General features: G+C 56.4%; 1 protein-coding gene across 1 annotated transcript in view; it reads right to left on the minus strand.

Annotated features, from left to right (window-relative positions):
* The window catches only part of GRM7 (glutamate metabotropic receptor 7), a 176,956-nt gene that overhangs the window by 105,492 nt on the left and 52,507 nt on the right, over positions 1–18,957 (minus strand). The window lies entirely within an intron of this gene.

Below are 18,957 nucleotides of genomic sequence, written 5' to 3' on the forward strand. Positions count from 1 at the left end.
CCTGGAGCTCAGCCCACTGAAGTTTCTCCCTGGCTGTTTTCTCTGGGCAAAACCCCTCCAGACCCTTCTCATGCTCCCTCTGCCTTCTGAGCAGGAAGGAAACCTGGCAGGCACTTCCAGAAATCCAGATACCAGGGGAAGCTGTCCCTGCCCTTGGCAGGGGCTGAGCAGAGCCTTAAGCTCCCTGGAGACCAAACCTGCTGTGATTCTATGGAAATCTCACCCAAAACACTGAATAAGGTCAGAGGCAACAGGAACAGATCTTCCTGCTGCTCTCCAGGGGCTGGAGCTCAGCACTTCCCATGGAGCTGCCCCCATTCCCAGGGCACAGCACAGGGAACATCTCTGCTCCTGCTGCCCTCCTGCCCAGCCCTGCCAGCCACCAACCCTGCCCAGCCCTGCCATCCACCAACCCTGCCCATCCACCAACCCTGCCCATTCCACCAACCCTACCCATCTCTGCCATCCACCAACCCTGCCCATCCACCAACCCTGCCCATCCCTGCCAGCCACCAACCCTGCCCATCCCTGCCAGCCACCAGCCCTGCCCATCCCTGCCATCCACCAACCCTGCCAGCCACCAACCCTGCCCATCCCTGCCAGCCACCAACCCTGCCAGCCACCAGCCCTGCCCAGCAGGGCCCTCCCAAGGTGCCCTCAGCAGCCCCTGCCCTCTCTCTGCCCCAGGAGGTGACAGGAGAACAAATCTTCCTGCAGGTTTGGCTGCAGGGCTCTGAAGGAGCTGGAATTGCCCTCCCTGGAGCCTCGGGCCATGGTGAGAGCAGCCCCTGCTAAAGCACTGGGGTGCTGACCCCTCCCTGCCACCCACCCTCACTGGGCACTCCAGCTGCTTTCACAGCCAAGAACCAAATGCTGCCAGGCAGAGAGTGAGGGAGAACAATTAGGGAAGTGTTCATGGAAGCCCATATCAGGAGCAACAGCAAATATTTCTGAGCAGTGGAGGGAACACGAATGAACCCAGACGAGGTTCATGCACCTGAATTTTGGTTCCATCTGCAGGGGCTCTTTGCACCAGCCCTCCCAGTGAGCTCCATCCCCCACTCCTTGGCCAGTGCCAGGACAAAGCAGCCACGGTGCAACACCCTTGGAAATCCCCACGTGCTCATGGCCATGGTCACTGTGCATGGAGCCCATCACTGGAACCAACTCTTCCAAGGCTGCTTTGGGTTTCTCAAACAACTGCCTTCCTAATTGAACACACTTCTCTTTAATGAAGTTCAAGCCTGAAAAGAGCCCGTTTCCAACCCCCATGCCCACCACAGCTGCCATGAAAAGCCACGAAAAGCCATCCTGAGGGACACTGGCCAGCTGGGAGCCTTCTCTGCATCTACAGCCTCCTTCCTGCTTCCTTTCCTCCAGTGAGAAAGCACTCCTGGAACAGATGATTGCAGCAATTAAGGGACAATAATTACAGCAATTAGCACCGTCCACATGGCTCACGGGAGCACTTCATCAGCTCAGGAAGCAGGAGACAAGCTCATAAACACCCAGGACAGTGAGATGGGCCCATAAACAGGAGACATCCTGCATTTCACCTTGATGGCTGTGCCTGGACCAAGGCCTGCTCCTGGCAGTGAGGAGCTCATGGCACAGTTTGGTTTTTTACAGAAAAACAGGGGGGCATTTCTTAGCTTTTAAATGCTAAAAGAACCTTGGACTTGAAGAACCTGACTTGAAACCAGGAGACGCAAAATTGTAATGAAAATGAGTCACAGCACAAAAATAAACACCTTACCCCCTCCTAGAGCTGGGATGAAACTGTCCTTGAATGAACAAGGACATCACCCCTGTCTCAACATGCTCACACTCTGGGGATTGGGACTCAGCCATTTATGCTTTCCTAGGGATGAAATATTTACTAAAATGCTTTACTTTCCATCCTACTGACATGGAAAAAGAGTTTTAGATACACACTTGCCTAATTTGGGTGTGCAAATTCCTCTTTGTGAATAAAGCTGTGTTTATGTGATCGTGAAGATCCTGAGTGAGCATTTCTCAGAAGTAAAATTAACTGGTATTTTTATTACTCCCATTTTAATTTCTCTTGGTTTATCTGCATTGTGATTCAATAATATTGGGCAAAAATCTAATTTATAATTGCTAATTACTATTTCTAAGGCCTTGGTCTACAGCCACCCCTCTTGGAGGGAGGCTCCTGGAGGGCACCAGCCCTCCCAGCCCTTGGCATGGCAGAGGGGCCCTGGCTCAGCCCTGGGCAGGCAGGACAGGCACAAACTCCAGGGCCACCCTCCCTGGCACACAGGAGCCACCACAAACACCTCTCCCATCCCCCAAGAGGGAAATTTATCTCCTGCACCACAGGGATTATTGACACTGAAGGCAAAGGCATGGGGACAAGTATGACACTTCCCCATTTAATATTTTAAAGTGAAATATTCAGCTTGGTGAGAAATGGGTGGGATTTAAGGTCCCTTCCAACCCAACCCATTCTGGGGTTCTGTGTCTGTTCTGTGCACAACGGAGGGAGAGGAAGGGCTTCTCTGCCTCCCCCAGGCCCTGAACACACCCTGCAAGGTCTTACAGATGCCAAAGTAAATTCCCTTTCCTGTGGTGCTCAGATTTCCAGCAGTCAGGGCACTCTCAGAGGGTTCCTGCCACCACCCAAAGTGCTGGGCAGACACTCAGGGTCCCCAGCCTCAGAGATGGCCCTGGCAGCACTGGGGGATTTGGTTTCAGCTCCTTCTCTGCACCATTCCCCATCCCTGCCTGCACTCCCAGAGCTGAGGAGCCAGTCCCTGGCAGCAGAGGGATGCATGGACACCAGGCACACATCCCTGCAGGGATGGAGCTCCCACATCCAAACACGGACTCACCAATTCCAGCTCTTCTGAAAATAAATCAGGAGCAGAATATAAACAGAGTGGAGCAGCTTTTATGTTTTATTTATGTGTGCACACTGCTCCATTCATCCCAAACAGATAATTGAACCTTATATTGTCTATGCATATTTTAAAAGGATTTTCATCTGCAAGTCTAAATCTCATTGATTTTGGAAGTGGCCCGATAGAGACAACACCAGTAACGACTCATTCAGCAGCCAGGCTGAGACAGAAACCATTCCTGGGGGCAGGACAGCGTTCTGTGACAGCAATCCACAGTCAGACACACAAACCAGCCCAGGAAACAAACTGCACTGAGGCACGGGGGGAACACCCATCCTGGGAGCTGAGTGCTTGGGCTGAACCAGAGCTGTGGCTGGGGTGTGAGCACGGCTCATTAGTGCAGCACATCATAATTGATTGCATTCCTGGGGGAGCATCCACGCTCCTGTCCTGGAGAGCAAGGCTCTGATTTGAATATTTATTCCTGAATTTTCAATACAGCCAAGGAGAATAAAGCCTCTGGCCTTGGTGCCCTGACAGAGTAACACATCCAAAATCTGGCAACACAGATGGAGCTGCATTAGTGGTTATTTCTAATTTCAGTGTACAGTTCAACTCTGGGCAGGCAGCTCAAGAGCACAGTGAGCAAACCCAAGCTCTGAGAACAACTTCCAGTGAGCAGAGACTGCAGCAGCAGGAGCCTGCTCTCATTCAAATGTCTGAGAGCTCTCACGGAGACCACTGCAAACCATCTCCTCCTGCATCACAGAACCCAGAGCAGCATTTCAGAGCACCTCAGAGGTGCCAGGCTGCAGGGGCAGCCAGGAAGAGAAAACCCTGTGTAAGAGGAGCAAGGGCCCAGCTGTTCTCCCCTCCCAACCCTCACAGCCAGCGTGCCAAGCAGCCAGCTCCTGCAGTTTCAGCCAAGAGCAGCACAAACGTGTTCTCAGAAGGGATTATTGCTCCAGGTTTGAGCAGCCCAGTGCAGTTCACTGCTCCACCTCGCCCTGGCACACTGGCTGTGCCTCCTGCCCAAGGCACAGCCTGCTCAGCCAGGAGGAACCCACCAGAGAGAATCCACTGGGCTGGAAACACCCTGAGATCAAACCCAACCCTGCCCCAGCTCTGCCCAGGCCACCAGTGCCCCGTGTCCCCAAGTGCCACCTCCACAGGGCTTTGAAATCCCCTGGCATGGGGACCCCACACTCCTCTGGGCAGCTGTGCCAGGGCTGGCATTCCTTTCCAAGGGGAAATTGTTCCTGATATTTAGCTTAGACCTGAATATCAGGAACAACCCAGCCTGGGGCTGTTCCCTCTCCTCCTGTCCCTGTTCCCTGAGCAGAGCCCAGGCTGTCCCCCTGGCTGTCCCCTCCTGGCAGGAGCTGTGCAGAGCCACAGGGTCCCCCCTGAGCTCCTCTTGCTCCAGGCTCAGCCCCTTCCCAGCTCCCTCAGGAGTTCTCCAGCCCCTCCAGGGCAGCAGCAGCAGCCAGAGGGGCTCAGAGAGGACAATCTGTTCCATGCTCTGCAAGGTCAGCCATCTCCTCCTCGAGTCCCAGGCATTTAAAATTCCTTCAGAACTGTGGGAGGCACGGCTGACCCGGGCCCGGGACGGCTCCACCAGGGACATGGAGGGATTATATTTAGCCTGCCTTTGATTTCATATTTTCTTTAATCCAAAATAAACATTATCACAAGTGAAAAGGCCTGTTGTGTCCTCTGAGCACCAGAAACAGAACAAGGTCCTTCAGGACACAGACTGGGTATAGAGGAGTGAGAAAATGCAGCGAGAGAGATGGGAGTGAGAATGGATTGTAATTATGGGAGAAATCTGCATTTGACATTTCTCCCACTACATATCCAAGAGTTATAGGGTATAATGAAGTTCCAGTGAATATCTATACCTTTTATTCCCTTATATTTCATCTCTGGCCTTCCACAAAGTGCATCATCACCATGTAATTCCACAGATATCTAAATATTTCTGCATTATTACAGGGAAAACCACGAGGCAATCACACTTTTACCTTCACTGGTTTTCTTCACCTCGACATTGAGCTTGCCAGCTAAGTAATTACATTTCTTGTTATCTAACTAGTGGGAAAACAAATTTAATAACAGAAATACAGTCAGAAAGACGAATACTTAGGGGAGAATAATTTTCAGACTTAAACTTCACAAGCTCAATAGATTATTCTGGACACTGGATAATTACTCTGCATGTCTTTATCGCCAAAGTGCCCGGACATTCTAATTAATCCAAATTACTTTCTAAGGGCCATGTTATTAGACTCATGCAGGAACAGCCAGATACAGAAATATTGTTATTTTTGTAAAGGTCTCTAACAGCTCAGCCTGATGGAAACCACCCCAGAGCAGCTCCTGCCCTGCCTGGAGCCAGCCCAGAGGCAGCAGAGGGACCCAGGAACCCTGGGGAACAGGAATCCTGCAGGAACAGCTGCCAGCCTCATCAGGGGCTTCCCTAGAAATACAAACCAGGGTCCAGGGCTGATTTCATCAACAGCACCCACCCCAGCCCAAGCCTGTGGTGAGATAAAACTGATCCTAAACCTCACCAACAAACAAACCTGATCCTAAACCTCACCAACAAACCTGATCCTAAACAACAACAACAAACTGATCCTAAACCTCACCAACAAACAAACCTGATCCTAAACCACACCAACAAACTGATCCTAAACCACAACAACAAACTGATCCTAAACCACAACAACAAACTGATCCTAAACAACAACAACAAACTGATCCTAAACCTCACCAACAAACAAACCTGATCCTAAACCACAACAACAAACTGATCCTAAACCACAACAACAAACTGATCCTAAACAACAACAACAAACTGATCCTAAACCCAACAACAAACTGATCCTAAACAACAACAACAAACTGATCCTAAACCTCACCAACAAACAAACCTGATCCTAAACAATACCAACAAACTGAACCTACTACACCGACAGCAACAAACTGATATCCTGGGAAAACAACAACAACAACCAAACTGATCCTAACCACCACAACAAACTGATGCCTAAACCACACCAACACACAAACCGATCCGCCACCACCAGAAACAAGGGACTAAGAAAAAAGCAAACCTATCCGAAACGCACACCAGAAACACAAACCTGATCCTAAACCACACCACAGCCACTTCCACTGACCAAACCAACCTCTCCCATCTCCACTTGCCTTGCTCTTATTTTTGCAGTGTTATTTCATCATTAACTCCATTTTCAGTCATTGAAAAAGGTTCACAATTCTCCACCAAGTGTCCTTTGGAAGTTCCATGAGTCAGATTTGGTGGAAATTGCTGTCAGTGCTCAATAAATGGGATAGTCCAGTAACTGTCCATCAAATAAAACACCTGGGCCTGGAGCACACCTCAAGCAAGCCAGGTGTGCTTTGTTGTCTCTCCTGAGAGCAGAACTGCCAGAGAAGACCTGACCTGTTCCACCTGTCCTGGTGCTCAGAGCTGGCCTCATTCATAGCTTGGAGCAAAAGGAGTACAAAATAAAGAGCAGATAAAGCCACAAGCACTCAGATTCTAAAACACGTTCAGACCAAACTTGATGGTTCATCCCTGCAATTCCTTCAGCAGAAAAATCATCCAGGCACTCTGGAAATGTGAATGGCACCTGAGGAGCCTCCCAGCAGCCCTGGGAACAGCTTTGTCTGCAGCAGCCCGAGGAGCTGGGCTGGGTGGCACTGCCACTGTGGGCCCCAGGCAGCACCTACAAACTGGCTTCAAGCTCTGGGCCACCAAAGGGCTCTTGGATTTCCCTGCCCGTCCTCCCCATCACTCCTCTTACTTACAGGTAAAGATATTGTAAATGAAAGGCCTTGTGAAATCAGGCCTTGCTCTGCTGAATTACAACAGGCGTGTAAGTTCTCATAGGGGAAAATTAGCAGAATGCAAAACAGCTAACATTGATTATTCTTGTAGAGAAAAACAGTCTACACCTGCAAAACCAAGACATCTGTTCCATAAGAATCAGTGAAGAAAATGTATAAACACATCTAGAGAGAGAAAATGTGATAGATCTATTCAATAACCCTTCCCAAGCAAGGCAGTGAGTTTCACTGTACTGCTGAGCACTTGGGTTGAACACAGTGCCTTCTGAGATTTCCTAGAAATGTGAACTATGGCAAGAAAGAATTGGCTTTTCTGCATGAAAAAACTGAGTGTCCCAGGATTTCCCTGCCCTTCCCCTGCCTGTCCCAGTGCCCAGGATTTCCCTGCCCTTCCCCTCTCTCCCAGTGCCCAGGATTTCCCTGCCCTTCCCCTGCCTGTCCCAGTGCCCAGGATTTCCCTGCCCTTCCCCTGCCTCTCCCAGTGCCCAGGATTTCCCTGCCCTTCCTTCCTCTGTCCCAGTGCCCAGGATTTCCCTGCCCTTCCCCTGCCTCTCCCAGTGCCCAGGATTTTCCTGCTGTTCCTTTTCCTGTCCCAGTGCCCAGGATTTCCCTGCCGTTCCTTTCCATGCCTCAGTGCCCAGGACTTCCCTGCTGTTCCTTTTGCTGTCCCAGTGCCCAGGATTTCCCTGGCAGCTCTGTCTGGGGCTCTGGGCAGGGCTCTCCAGCTGCTCCATGCCCAGGGCACGGGAGCTTTGGGAAGATGCAAGCAATCTCTGTGACCCTGGCAGGCCCTGAGGATGAAAGGTACAGGAGCCATTTCTGGAAAGCACCGAGTATTTCAGGATCTCTGCTCTGTGAAAAGGCTGCTGGTGCTGGGAGTGCCCAGAATTCCCGAGGGATTGTTCCTGCGAGGTGCTGAACACGCTGTTCCCCTCAGGAGCCACGGGAAGGATGGGGCAGAGCCAGCGGAGGCTGCAGGTGAGAAGGGATGATGTGAGACCCCGCGTTTTCCCTCCCATGGCAGAACAGCCTGCGTGGAGCATCCTGTCCCGGCTGGTGCAAACAGCCACGGCCTCGGGGGGCTGCACACAGCCCCAGCCGGGGGAGCAGGGCATGAACGGCCCTGGGAACGCTCCTGCATCTGCATTTATCACAGCAGAACCAGCGCCCGGGCTGGAGATCACCTCATGTTTATGCATGCGCACTTTACACCCTAAATCACCGCTTTTTCTTTTTTTTTTTTTTCCACTTCTCACTGAATAGCTATTTCTGAAAGGAAGTTTATGCGGAATGCCGGGTGTCAGATCGTTTTGAACAGCTGACTCTAACAGGTCCTCGTGGGCTCTCCTCGAGAAACCCGGGAGGGCAGGGAGCGGATGGGATGGGATGGGGATGAGGATGGGATGGGGATGGGATGAGGATGATGATGGGGATGAGGATGGGATGTCCCCCGTCAGTCCCTGACCAGCAGGGCCATCCCAGCCCGTCGGGAATCAGCCAAGCTCCAGCACCCCAGAGCCTGTGCGGGGCTGGAGCTCCCTGCCGGAACAGACTGGGGGCTCCCTTCCAGCCCCGATCCTGGAACCGGGAGAGGGGGAGAGGACGGGAACGGGAGAAGGGGGATGGAGAACGAGGCTTTGCTCTCCATTTGGGAACAGGTGGAGAATCCAAAGGAAAGCAGCAGCCCCAGGAATGCCAAACGCCACTGGAGCTTTCCCGGGCGAGCCGGGGCTGTCGCATTTCCCTGTGCCCAGCCGGAGCCAGCCCCAGGTGACAAACGAAACCCCAGACATTCCTCCAGACGCTCCGGCACCTCCTGCTCCGAGGCACAGCAGCGTTTCACGGCTGCTGGGGGTGCTTTGGCAACGCCACCCCCGTGCCCTCGGCTCCCCCTCACATCCCAGCCTTAGGAACGCGCACACCGCCTTTGTTCCCTTCTCCATCCCATCTCCCCGCAATTCCCTTCCCTCCAGTTATTTATCCCTCTGGAGGGCAAAAGCGCGGCGCAAAGGAACAAGGCCCCTGTGCATCGTTCATCAAGATCTGCAGAGCGGCTGAGAGCGGCTGCTAATTACTGCAGCGACGGCTCTGCCCGCCGGGCTCCGAGCTCCGGGCTGGGCGAGTCCACACCCTGCCCAGCCCCGCACCCTGCCCCAAAACCGGCCCCCCTGCCCCAAAACCGGCTCCCTGCCCCAAAACCGGCACTCTGCCCCAAAACCGGCCCCCCTGCCCCAAAACCGGCACCCTGCCCCAAACCGGCCCCCCTGCCCCAAAAACCGGCACCCTGCCCAGCCCGCACCCTGCCCCAAAACCGGCACCCTGCCCCAAACCGGCCCCCCCCTGCCCCAAACCGGCACCCTGCCCCAAAACCGGCCCCCCCTGCCCCAAAACCGGCACCCTGCCCCAAAACCGGCACTCTGCCCCAAAACCGGCCCCCCTGCCCCAAAACCGGCACCCTGCCCCAAAACCGGCACTCTGCCCCAAAACCGGCACCCTGCCCCAAAAACCGGCCCGCACCTGCCCCAAAACCGGCACCTCTGCCCCAAAACAGGCACCCTGCCCCAAAACCGGCACTCTGCCCCAAAACCGGCCCCCCTGCCCCAAAACCGGCACCCTGCCCCAAAACCGGCACCCTGCCCCAAAACCGGCCCCCCTGCCCCAAAACCGGCACTCTGCCCCAAAACCGGCACCCTGCCCCAAAACCGGCACTCTGCCCCAAAACCGGCCCCCCTACCCCAAAACCGGCACTCTGCCCCAAAACCGGCACCCTGCCCCAAAACCGGCCCCCCTGCCCCAAAACCGGCACTCTGCCCCAAAACCGGCACCCTGCCCCAAAACCGGCACCTGCCCCAAAACCGGCCCCCCCCCTGCCCCAAAACCGGCACCCTGCCCCAAACCGGCCCCCCTAGCCCAAAAAACCGGCACTCTGCCCCAAAACCGGCACCCTGCCCCAAAACCGGCCCCCTGCCTCAAAACCGGCACTCTGCCCCAAAACCGGCACCCTGCCCCAAAACCGGCCCCCTAGCCCCAAAACCGGCACTCTGCCCCAAAACCGGCACCCTGCCCCAAAACCGGCACACTGCCCCAAACCGGCCCCCCTGCCCCAAAACCGGCCCCCCTGCCCCAAAACCGGCACTCTGCCCCAAAACCGGCACCCTGCCCCAAAACCGGCCCCCCTGCCCCAAAACCGGCACCCTGCCCCAAAATCTGCACCCTGCCCCGCAGCCCACCGGCACAGCACTGGAGTTTTTGAAACCAGCCGTGCTCCTGTATCACGAGCAACCAACAGGAAAATTAGCATTGTAAAATGGCAACCTCATTTAGATAAGCACCCTGCGAATCCATCTAATTTGTATACAGAGTCATTGTGTGGTCACAGCCGAGTGCCTCCAGCCTCTCTCTTTTTCTGCTGCCCCCGCTCCTAAACACAGCTCGGGGGGGGTCCCGAGGCAGCTGAGCGCTGCTGCCACACCGAGAGCAGGACAGGACTGTCCCTGCCTGGGCGCTGCCACCTCCCTGGGCTCCAAACACTCCCAAGCATCCGCAGCCAGCCGCTCACGGGGCTCATCTGGAGCTGCACAAGGGCTCTGAGCCCCTCTCCACCGCCAGAGCACCGGCTCCAGGTACCCCTTGGGGAGGGGTGACACCTCTGGGCACAGGCAGGACACTCCCAGAGTGGCACAGGTGCCAGGACACCCCCGAGGGCACAGTTGGCAGGGTCCCTGCCCCACTGCCAGCCCCCCACCCTGAGCCACATCACTTGTGGGATTTGCCTTCCTGCAGACTCTTCCCCAGGCAGAAAGGCCAGAGGATGTCACCATCCATCCTGCCAGCTCGGGAGTCACCGTGTTTGATAACAGAGAGCTGGCAGGGAAGCTCGATAAACAGAATCCTGGGCACTTCCCCCCTGCCCCGGCCCATCTGCATTAGCCCAGATCTTTATCTGTCTGGTGCTTACACCAGTCCCATCACCATGGCATCGCAGGGCTCTCTACTCCTTAAAAATAGAACTAATAGCATTTTCTTGTTAGTTCTTCCTGCCAAGCTTTCCAGAGAAATGCTGGGATCGCTTCTGGCTTTATTTCATTTACTCCTTGTTTGGGAAAGAGGCCGAGCGAAGCGCTTGGCCTCCCTTCCTGCCAGGAGAGGGAAAGGAAAACCAGGGGGTGCAAAGGAACTTGAGAGGGCTCTCTGTGTTGGTGTGGGGTCCCAGCACCAGTGGGTGCCCACCCACCCCTGGGGTGGCTCCCCAGCCCTGCCCAGCTCCAGCCTGCCCAGGTGGGATGGGAGAGAGGGAGACAGAAAGGAAGGAGCTCTGTGGAGCTGAGGGCAAGCCTACAGAGAGCCTGGATTAATTAATTAGTGCAGACATCCCAGCTCAGGAGCAGCCACTGCAATGCTGCTGCATTTTCTCATCCCCTGCACACGGGGAGAGCCAGGGCAGGGGGCCCTGCTGGGACCCCAGGCACAGGGAAAGGCAAATCCATCCTCCACCCCAACAGAGGTGCCAGGCCCAGCTCAGCACCAGGGAGACAAATGGTCCTCAGGTCCCTTCCTTCCCTGCTCCACCACCTTCTGTGCCCCCCAGGCTAGAGCAGCAGACCAGGCTAAGGTGGAATTCTCTGTATTTGCTCTTTTCCCTTCCCTCTCAATGCATTTTTTGTCTGGTGAGACAGCAAGAGCCGTGCAGATCTCCTGACAAGCACCTATCCCTCCATCCCTGCAGCCCCCTGAAGGTGTCCCTGACACAGCCCAGCCCCCAGGCACACTGAGGTGACCAGTGGGGCACTGTCTGAGTTGTGCTGGGGGGACAGCAGGGCTGGGCCATTCCCTGGGGACAGCCCAGCTCCTGCCCAGGGGCTCAGGGACACACTGTGCAAGGCTGTCTCCAGGGGAACCCTCTGAGCCCACCAGCCTGGTGTACAAACGTGTCCCCAAATCTTCTGTGCCAGAGCTGCACACCCAGGGATCCTTTCCAAACCCAGCAGGACCAAGCAAGGACACCCCCAGGCAGGGACAGCTGTCCCCTCTGCTGTCCCCAGGCTGATGGCACCAACCCCACATGTTCATTTTACAGTGAGAAGGGAAATAACACCACAGCAAAGCTCCTGAAACCAGGCAGGATTGTCCTCTGGTGCCTGTGGGACTGTGGGGATGAGAGATGGAGCAAACTCTCCCTGAGCCCCTCTCCCCAATCCAGGCCAGGGCAGAGCAGAATTCCCACAGATCCCAGCCCTGCTCTTCCTGCAGAACCCTGGCAGCCAACAGCCCCTGCAGCCTGCCCCAGCCCTGCCAGCCCCAGCTGGGTTTGGGCTCCAGAGCCCCACAGCAGCTGGCACAGCCCGGCCAGCTCCTCCAGGAATGACACAGCCCCAGCAGGAGCAGCCCCAGCATCCTGCAGCTCTCACTGCTGCCACCCTGGGCACCAGTAACCCCAGGGATTTATCCCATCCCATCCCATCCCGCCATCGAGCAGGAAGAGCTGGCTCTGCCCAGCCCCAGCTGGGTTTGGGCTCCAGAGCCCCACAGCAGCTGGCACAGCCCAGCCAGCTCCTCTGGCAGTGCCACAGCCCCAGCATCCTGCAGCTCTCACTGCTGCCACCCTGGGCACCAGTAACCCCAGGGATTTATCCCATCCCATCCTGCCACCACCATCGAGCAGGAGGAGACACTAATTAGCAGGGAGCTGTTGCAGGGATGCATGAATATTAATGCCACCGTCCAAAGTAATTTCCCCAATTACTGCTGTTCCAGCAGCTCCATTACAACCCATACAGCCGGGCTGAGATGAAGATCTCCCTAATAAGGGAGTGACAACAACTGCTGGAGAGCTCCACCACGCCTCAGCTGACACTAACAAGGTTAATTTTCCCCTGTAGAAAATCACAGAAATCTGTAAATATTTTAAGAATAAAAGCAGCCTTTCCCTCCTGGTATAAATATCCTGCTGGAAAATCCACAGGGAGTTTCCTTCAGCAGAGCCCGAGCTCAGGGAGGTTTGTGGTCTCCTGAACTCCCAAGCGTGCAGCACTGAACACTGAGAGAGACAGAAAGAGCCATTAAACCAATGAGCTGGCTCCTGGTTTGGGATCTTTATTCCAGATTTCACATTGATGCTCCCCTCTGAAGTGTCTGTGCTCAGGAATCCATCAGTCTGTAGCATGGCTCAGTGATTATATGACATGTTAGAGCTTAAATGCACTTTTATTATGCATAAAGCATTACATTCTTGTATTTATGTCCTTTTGCAATGCTTTTTTACCCCTCTGCAAACACAGCCAACACTTGGAAATGATAAAGCTAAAAACTCTGCAATGACAAAGAAATTAAACCTTTTCCTGAGGAAGAAGAACCACTGTGTACATTCAGACACATAACTGAGTTACTCTGATTCAGAACAAGGTAAAACACCAGCTCTGCTCCTGAACATGACCAGTGCTTGGTGCAACATGAGTGACTGACCCAGCCCTGCAGATCCATGGTCACAGCCCTGGCAGTGACTGACCCAGCCCTGCAGATCCATGGCCACAGCCCTGGCAGTGACTGACCCAGCCCTGCAGATCCATGGCCACAGCCCTGGCAGTGACTGACCCAGCCCTGCAGATCCATGGGCACAGCCCTGGCAGTGACTGACCCAGCCCTGCAGATCCATGGCACAGCCCTGGCAGTGACTGACCCAGCCCTGCAGATCCATGGGCACTGCCCTGGCAGTGACTGACCCAGCCCTGCAGATCCATGGGCACAGCCCTGGCAGTGACTGACCCAGCCCTGCAGATCCATGGGCACAGCCCTGGCAGTGACTGACCCAGCACAGCAGATCCATGGTCACAGCCCTGGCAGTGACTGACCCAGCCCTGCAGATCCATGGTCACAGCCCCAGCCCTGGCAGTGACTGACCCAGCCCAGCAGATCCATGGGCACAGCCCTGGCAGTGACTGACCCAGCACAGCAGATCCATGGTCACAGCCCTGGCAGTGACTGACCCAGCCCTGCAGATCCATGGGCACAGCCCTGGCAGTGACTGACCCAGCACAGCAGATCCATGGGCACAGCCCCGGCAGTGACTGACCCAGCACAGCAGATCCATGGGCACAGCCCTGGCAGTGACTGACCCAGCCCTGCAGATCCATGGTCACAGCCCTGGCAGTGACTGACCCAGCCGCAGATCCATGGGCACAGCCCTGCAGTGACTGACCCAGCCCTGCAGACCATGGTCACAGCCTGGCAGGACTGACCCAGCCTGCAGATCCATAGGACAGCCCCGGCCGTGACTGACCCAGCACAGCAGATCCATGGTCACAGCCCTGGCAGTGACTGACCCAGCCCTGCAGATCCATGGGCACAGCCCTGGCAGTGACTGACCCAGCCCTGCAGATCCATGGGCACAGCCCTGGCAGTGACTGACCCAGCCCTGCAGATCCATGGTCACAGCCCCGGCAGTGACTGACCCAGCCCTGCAGATCCATGGGCACAGCCCTGGCAGTGACTGACCCAGCCCTGCAGATCCATGGGCACAGCCCTGGCAGTGACTGACCCAGCACAGCAGATCCATGGTCACAGCCCTGGCAGTGACTGACCCAGCCCTGCAGATCCATGGTCACAGCCCTGGCAGTGACTGACCCAGCCCTGCAGATCCATGGGCACAGCCCTGGCAGTGACTGACCCAGCCCTGCAGATCCATGGTCACAGCCCTGGCAGTGACTGACCCAGCCCTGCAGATCCATGGCCACAGCCCTGGCAGTGACTGACCCAGCCCTGCAGACCATGGTCACAGCCCTGGCAGTGACTGACCAGCCCTGCAGATCCATGGTCCAGCCCCGGCAGTGACTGACCCAGCCCTGCAGATCCATGGGCACAGCCCTGGCAGTGACTGACCCAGCCCTGCAGACCATGGCCACAGCCCTGGCAGTGACTGACCCAGCACAGCAGATCCATGGTCACAGCCCTGGCAGTGACTGACCCAGCCCTGCAGATCCATGGGCACAGCCCTGGCAGTGACTGACCCAGCCCTGCAGATCCATGGCCACAGCCCTGGCAGTGACTGACCCAGCACAGCAGATCCATGGTCACAGCCCTGGCAGTGACTGACCCAGCACAGCAGATCCATGGTCACAGCCCTGGCAGTGACTGACCCAGCACAGCAGATCCATGGTCACAGCCCTGGCAGTGACTGACCCAGCATAGCAGACCCATGGGCTGGTCACAGCCACAGCCCTGGGAGATCTCAGGGCAGAGCAGATCCCAGCCAGAGCAGCAGGACCTGAACTCCCAGCCAAGAAAACCAATGCATGGGAGGGTCACAGAGCTGAATTCCCTTTCTGACTGACCAGACCTGAGTGAACACTGAGCCCTGCACCAAGCTGGCCCTGCTCAGAGATCTCTCACACTCTAGGGAAGAGCAGCACAAGGTACCAAACAGCACAAACACAGGCTAAGCACAGAGTGGTTTCCTGGTGCCTGGGATATACAGAAGCAGGAAAACCCCAAACAAAGCCAAAAGCCCTCTGGTGATGATCAGTGCCAGGGGAAACGTTGAAAATCCCGTTCAGAATCAGCCAGATGGGGCTGGGCTGGAGCAGATGCCAGGCTCAGGGAATGCCACAGGACTGGACACCATCTCCAACCTCAAACACTGCTTCCCTGGGAGCAGCCTGCAAACACGGGAGCCTTTGAGAGGTTCTTTCTCTGCTTCCACCTGCTGGTCAGACCATCCTCCATCCAGCCGGGATCAGCGCTGCGGGGGAGGCACACCTGGGCATGGGGAGGGCTGGGCTGGCCCTGGCCAGAGCCCAGGGGCTGCTCTGGAGCCCTGTGACACCCCCAGAGCAGCACAGGGGGACACGCAGCAGCTCCTGGCTGTCTGTGAGTGAGCCCCACGTCACGGCTCACAGTTATTGTCTGAGTCATGACACATTTCTTCCTTTGGGGATGCTGACAAATTCCTGTGGAAGTGGTGGACACTGCATGACACCTTTCATAAACAGAAACCAACCTGAAATGCAGCCTCCTGACGGCACCACCGTTTCCCTGCTGATGCCAAGAAAGAAGGATTTAACAGATAACAGTTCTGGGGGTGAAAAGCAGTCCCACTGTGTTTCAGGAGATTTGTGTTTCCAGAAGGGACACTGCCTGGAAACTGGAAGAGGCGGGTGGAAGTTGTTCCTTGAGATACTTGCTGTTAATGGCTTTCCTGCAGGATGAACATGGAATTCGAGCTGTGCTGAGATGTGCACTCGAGTGCCTCCCTCAGATGTGCACCCCCAGCTCCAGTTCATCACTGCTCATGGAGAGGATGGGATGGTGGGCACGGAAACTGAGCTCCTCCTGCCAGCCAGCACCACGAGCCCCTCTGCCCCTTCCCCAGGGAACGGCCCCCAAAGCCCAGGGCTCCAGCAGGCACGGCCAGGGCAGCAGCACTGACCCAGGGAACAGCCCAGGCTGTGCCAGGGACGTTCTCACTGCACAGGAGGAAACATTTCTGCACAAAAGGCCTGTAGGGCCCTGGCACAGCTGCCCAGGGAAGTGGAACCACCACCCCTGGAAGAGCTCAGAACTCGTGGGGATGTGGCCCTGGGATGTGGGTCGTGGTGGGGGATGGCTGGGCTGATCTCAGGGGGCTTTTCCAACCTCCAGGGTTCCACGGTTTGGAACAAGCAGGGAGGGGCAGGGACAGGAGGGGATGAGGAGCAGAGCTTCCCAGGCCAGGGCTGAGGCAGGAGGGTGAATTTGGTTCTCACTCTCCTTGCTCATCAGAACTGCAGCAGGGCTAATTGGCTAAAATGGAACTGAAGTGCTCAGGAACAGTGACCCAGGCACATCCAGACCAAGCCAGCCCTGAAACTGTCCTGACCTGCCTCACAGCTGCCTGCAGCCTTTGTCACAGCCCCTTTCATGTCCCTGTCCCCACCTAGGAGCAGCTCTTTGGTTCCTGCCCCTCAAGGCCTGTTAAGCTTTTCTCTCCCTGTCTCCCTTTAAAGGCTCTGCCTGTGATTCCAAGCCTTTCATACTCCTCCCTTACATATCCCTGCTCCATCTGGCACTTGCAACACCTTCCAGTTTAGATTCATCTGGAGTCAATCCAGCAACAGCTTCAGAAATACTGAAGCAGATGCTTTAAACAATGTCTCCTGCACCTTCTGCCTTGCTGGGGAAGGAGGGAGCTGCCAGACCCTCCTGCCCTCTCACCAAGAGCACTCCAGCTCTGCTCGGGATGGAGCACTGGGCTGGGGCTGGCACAGCTCCTGGGGGCTCTGGGCACAGCCACCAGCTGCTCCTGGGCAGCTCCAACTCCCTCATTCCCAATCCATGGCACATCCTCCCTCCCCAACAAACAAAATCCCATCTGCTCTCCCCTTCTCCACTGCCACCATCTCCCCCTGTGTCTCTGCTGCTTTCTCCTTCCCCACAGCCGCTGCCAGAGGGCCCAGGTGACAGCCAGCAGTGGGTTACCCACCCCTGACACAGCTCCCGTGGGTGTCCCACCCCTGACACAGCTCCCGTGGGTGTCACAGGGACCCTGGGGGGTTTTCAGCACCCCGAGGTGCAGGGCTGAGGCCCTGGCTGCCCTGGGGAGCAGCAGGAGCTCAGGGCACCCCAGGGTGGGCTCTCCCCTCCCCTGGGGATGCTCAGCCCAGCCTCAGCCCCTCCTGGGCTGCTCCAGGGATGCTGCTCAGTGCAGAGGAGCTCCTGGGTGAGCCATCTGTAACCTCTGGGGCTGCTGGCACAGCCCTGTGCACAGTCACCCAGCAATGGGTAATTATCAATGGGTAATTATCAATGGCACACAATCACCCAGCAATGGTTAATTATCAGTGGTTAATTACCAATGGCACACAATCACCCAGCAATGGTTAATTAATTATCAATAACAACCCTGAGATCCAGGAGTGTTTAATTTCCAGAGGCACTGCAGCTCCACGCTCACCACCCCTGCCTACTCAGCAGATCCACCTCGGATTTCCTCTGTTCTCTCTCTGTTCTCTTTTCATCTCCCCACGATTGCCCATCATTCCTGGGAAGCTCCATCAGTGATTCCAGCCAGACTCCCAGCCTGGCTCCTGGGCACGGTGAGGCTGTGCTGCAGCATTGATCTGCCTTCCTGTGAGCTGCAATAAATATCAATCCAGCTCCTCATCCTTCCCACTTTGAAATGCAAACCTACTGCCCAAGAGCCAGCCTGAGCCTTGCAGCGCTGCCGATTCCTCAGCCCCACACAGAAACCAACGCTGGCTCCCCTCCCGAGGAAGCAGAGGCTGAGGCTCACCTGCAGAGGGTTCAGGCTGCACCTCAGGTGCTGAGGAGGATGGAGTGCTTCCCCTCCACACAGGGCATCCTCAGGGGCAGCACTGCTCCAGCTGGGGCATCCAGGCTGGGCAGGAGCCGGGCAGGGTGACATTGCCCAGGTACCTGGGGCCCTGGGAGTGCCCCCAGAGCTGTGCCCCTCTGGGATGGCCCTGCAGCACCCAGCCCCTGTGGCAGCTCTGCCAGAGTGTGGCCAGGTGTGCCCTTGTCCCACAGCTCGGGGGTCCCAGGGCTGGGAGGGTTGCAGAGCGTTTGCTCTCTCCTACAGGAGCACAAAGAGAGCTGGAGAGTAGGACAAGAGGGAGACGAGCAGCAGCCAAAGGATGCAGGGACAGTCTCACCCTGCTCGGTCCCTGCCAGGAGGGACTCTGCAGCTCCCAGAAGGACCTTGTGGAGCACCAGGAGGTCAAACCTCATTCCCTCCAGCACCCACCCTCACCTGACCCCCCTCACAGTGGGTGACAAGCCCACTGCAGCCACTGGAGCAAGTCTCATTAAGTTATCATTTATCCCAGGCTCTGAGTGGCCACGGCACTGCGGGGCAGCAGCTGCAGGAGCCAGCCCAGCCCAGCCCAGCCACACTGGCACTGAGCCCGTGCCCTCAGAGGGCCCTGTGACCATGGCAAGTGGCCCTGGGCAGATGCCAGCCCCTCACCTGGCAGGACAGAGCCAAAGCCCCTGGCCAAGAACACCTTGGGAATTCCTTCTGCCTCCCACTCCCACGTGTCCCAGCCAGGAGCAGGAGTCTGACCCAGCACAGGGACACGTGGCACTGAGCAGCCTGGCAGTGCCCAGAGGGCACAGGGCAGGGAGGGCTGGTCCCTCCCGGGCAGCCCCAGCTCCAGGGGCTGATCCATCCCGTGCCAGAGAAGCTGCACCTGCAGCAGCAGCAGCAGCAGCAGCAGGTAATTGTGCA

This window comes from Serinus canaria, chromosome 12 (genome assembly GCF_022539315.1).
Source record: "Serinus canaria isolate serCan28SL12 chromosome 12, serCan2020, whole genome shotgun sequence".
NCBI lineage: Eukaryota > Metazoa > Chordata > Aves > Passeriformes > Fringillidae > Serinus > Serinus canaria.